Raw genomic sequence first — 3,983 nt, 5'->3', positions numbered from 1 at the left:
GATTTTTCCTATAGTGACATAAAAATATATATATTTGAACTGGTGAATATGGCTAAGGAGATGTTCAGGCAGAATTTTGAAAGTGCCAACTGAATCTATGTATGATTAGATAAGACTAGGAAGATATGAACTAAGAAAAGGGAACTACTAATTCTCAAGCAAATTTAAAGAAAATGTAAAGAATCCAGGATTTCCTGGTCTTGAAAATGAAACTTTTTTTTTCCCATTTCTAACTTTTCCAGATGTCATTGAATTCTCAAATTAAGCAATGATCTTGGGCCAAAGATCAACTTCAAGATGTAATTTGTGAAAACCTTTGAATAATCTGAATTGGTGCTTTTTTAGAAAACTATGAGACAGATCAAAGGCTCCCTAAATATCTGTTACTGATCCTATTAAACAAGGTTTATAAGAGTCTTGAAAGGCAATGTTCTTCAACAGTCTCACCAGTAGCTTAAGGTAAAGAAGGTTTATCTCAATGAGACTGTGGATGTCCCTTTTGTCTGGGGGCACCCCATGGAGATTCATAGGGAATTGACTATATATACATACATACAAATATTGTATTATATGTATAGTATATATATTTATAATATTATATTATATATAGTATATATATTTACAATATTGTATATATATTTATAATATTATATTATATATAGTATATATATTTACAATATTGTATATATATTTATAATATTGTATTGTATGTATATATGTACAATATTGTATTTTATTTATATATATATACACACACACATATATATTGGTATTGGGGTTAAACCCAGGGGTGCTGACACTGAGCCACATCACCACCCCTTTTTTTTAACTTTTATTTTTCTTAGAGACATGGTCTCACTGAGTCACTAAGTGCCTCTCTAAGTTGCTGAGACTGGCTTTGAACTCACATCCTCCTGCCTCAACCTCTCTGGACATTGGAATTACAGACATACACCACCTCGCTCATTGGGAGTTGACAAGTTTTTAAGAATATTATATCATTACAAACACCCCCCCCCAGCCCCCGCCGGGAACTAAAGGATGTAGAGACAATATAACACACAAAAAGACTTTTAGATTCCTGCACGTCTGTGGATAAGAAGCAGACTGAGAAAATTACAGCTAAAAATCTGGGGTATATTTTATTGAAAAATAAGGATAATTAGGAATATAGAACTGAAGCCCAAAAGGTAGAGTTAAGAGCTGTACACAGCCAGTAGAACAGAATCCTAATCAAGGGACTCACAAAACGTGCCCAGTGGGCTTGGAACAGTGACTTCTGTGAACCTCCATTTTCCCCTTCTTGAATAAGAGTATTTGCAAAAGTTTAATGTTTTGCTCCTGCGTGGTGGGTGTGTATGGGGCAGATAACTTTCTCTTTAGTTTATGGGTTTTCATATCTACAGAAATTTACTCGAGGGGCTGTACTTTATCCAAGGAGCTTCCGTCTCTTTGTATGGTCATTTCTCTCAGGTGAATGCCTTGGGTAGAATAGCCGAATTAGATAGTAGGGTTGTACGTAACTTTTTAAGATACTGCCAGCTGTTTTCTACTGGATTTGCCTTAGATGATGAGATCCTGGACCTCAAATTAGAGCCCATTACTCTCAGGGAATGAGACTTTGGGGATTTGGGGGCAAGAAGGGTATTTTGCTTGTGGGAAGAATATCAATTACTCTGGCCAGAGGACCGTGGCAGATGGTAGTTTCCACCAAAAAAAAAAAAAAAAAAAAAAAAAGCTTCAAAGTTTTCCATTTCATGTGTTTTTCCAGAATTTACCATTCTCCATTGGACCTGGGTGTACCTTTGTGACTGATTCAATCACTGGAGTTTGGTTGAAGTGATGTTATGTGATTTCCAAAGCCAAACCATAAAAGGGAAGCAGCTCATGCCTGACTCTTCCAGGACACTTGACTCTTTGAACCCAGTCACTAGACTGGAAGATCAGGTTACTTGAAATGTTTCAGGTGGAGACAAACAAAGGCATCCAGTGTTCAGCCCAGGTGAGCTCCCAGCCTACAGTTAGTACTGACTTGTCAGCACATGAGTGAACCATTTTGGGGTCTCATCCTCTAGCCCCCAAGTGAGTTATTACAGTTGGGGCCACATGGAGTAGGGCTGAGTCTTGCCTGTCAAGCAATGCCAAATTGTACATCCATGAGCAAATTGCATGATTTTATTTAAATTTAAAACATGAAATGTTTTCTAATATTCCTTTTCAAAAATTTACTTCCATTTTTTATTGAGGCATAATTGATATTGAGGCTAAATTGATAAGACTACGCACACTTAAAATATCCAATCCAATGTTTTGACATATTTATGTGTCTGTAAAACTAATACCACAATTAAGATAATGAACATATTTATTATCCCTAAGTTTGTTTATCCTCCTTCATAATCTATTCCTTTGCCTCTCTCTCCATGCAGGAAACCATGATGCACTTCCTGTCACAAAAAGGCTGATGTTACAGTTTGAATCTGGAATGTCTCCGAAGTCCCATGTGCCAAAGTCTTGGTCCCCAGCCTGTGGTGCTGTTGGAAGGTGGTGGAACTTTAGGAGGTAGGTCACTGGGGCATGCCCCTAAAAGGGATATTGGAACTCTGGTGGTGGCTCCTACCTTTCCCTCCTCCCTTCTCCTTCCCTTTTCCCTCTCCCTTCCTTTCCCCTCCCTCCCCCTCCCCCTCCTCCTCTTCCTCTTCCTCCTCCCCCTCCTCCTCTTCCTCCTTCTCCTCCTTCTTCCTCTCTTCTCCAGTTCCCATGAAGCGAACAGCCTTATTCCACCAATGCTCCCCGCCATGATGGGCTGATTTATCACAGGTGTAAAGCAACAGGGCCAACTGTCCATGGAATAAAACCTACAAAACAGGGAGCCAAATAAACTTTTCCTCCTTATTAAATAAGCTGATTTATTTTATTTTATTTGTTAGTAATGGAGAGTTGACTAATGAAACTAGTTTATGTTTTCTAGAATTTCATATAAATGGACTGATATAATATGTATTTTTTAAAAAACTCACCTCTTTTACTCAGCATCATTATTTTGAGATTCATTCAAGTTATTAGGTATATCAGTTCATTTTTTAATATTATTTGGATAGCAGTCCACTCTAAGGATACATCATAATTTGTTTATTCATTCACCCAAGAATGAACATTGCAAATGTTTCCAGTTTGGGATAACAAATAAAGCTGCTATGAACATTCATAGTTTTTTCTTTCTTTTTATTTTTGTACTGGGGATTGAAACCTGGGTGCTTAACCACTTGAACCTCATCCACAGCCCTTTTTATTTTTTATTTTGAGACAGGTTCTCACTGAGTTGCTTAGGGCCTTGCTAAGTTGCTGAGGCTTGTTTTGAACTTGGGATCCTCCTGCCTCAGCCTCCCCAGCCTCTGGGCTTATGGTCATGTGCCATTGTGCCTGGCTCTTTCTGTGGCTATATGCTTTCATTTCTCTTAAGTACATATGTAGGCACCTGGATAATATATTGTGTATGTTTAATGTTTTAAGATACTTCCAAGTATTTCTACTACTCCCAAAGTGGTTGTACTTCATTTCATATTCACTAACAGTGTGAGAGTTCCAGTTGTTCCACATCCTTGTCAACACTTGCGTATGCCACCATACCCAGCAACATAAACCATTTCTAAGTGTGTTAAGAGCTGTTATTTGTTTCAGTTAGAAACATCAGATTATTTAGTAGAGAAAGAAAGTTCTGTGTTCAAAATTCAAATGCTGTATAATCATTAATTAGTGTGTTGGGGGTCAGAAAATAATAACCCCAAACCTACCACTTTGAAGTTTAAGAACACCTGGGAGAGGGCTGGGGAGATAGCTCAGCTGGTAGAGTGCTTGCCTTACAAGCACAGGGCTCTGAGTTTGATCCCCAGCACCGCAAAAAAGAACACCTGGGGAACCAATGCAGGAAAAGGCTTTCTCTGAAGTCCCTTATCTGAAGGAGGTTGCTCTAGAAGGAATAC

This window comes from Sciurus vulgaris, assembly GCF_902686455.1.
Source record: "Sciurus vulgaris genome assembly, chromosome: 3".
NCBI lineage: Eukaryota > Metazoa > Chordata > Mammalia > Rodentia > Sciuridae > Sciurus > Sciurus vulgaris.
This window is presented reverse-complemented; position numbering follows the sequence as displayed.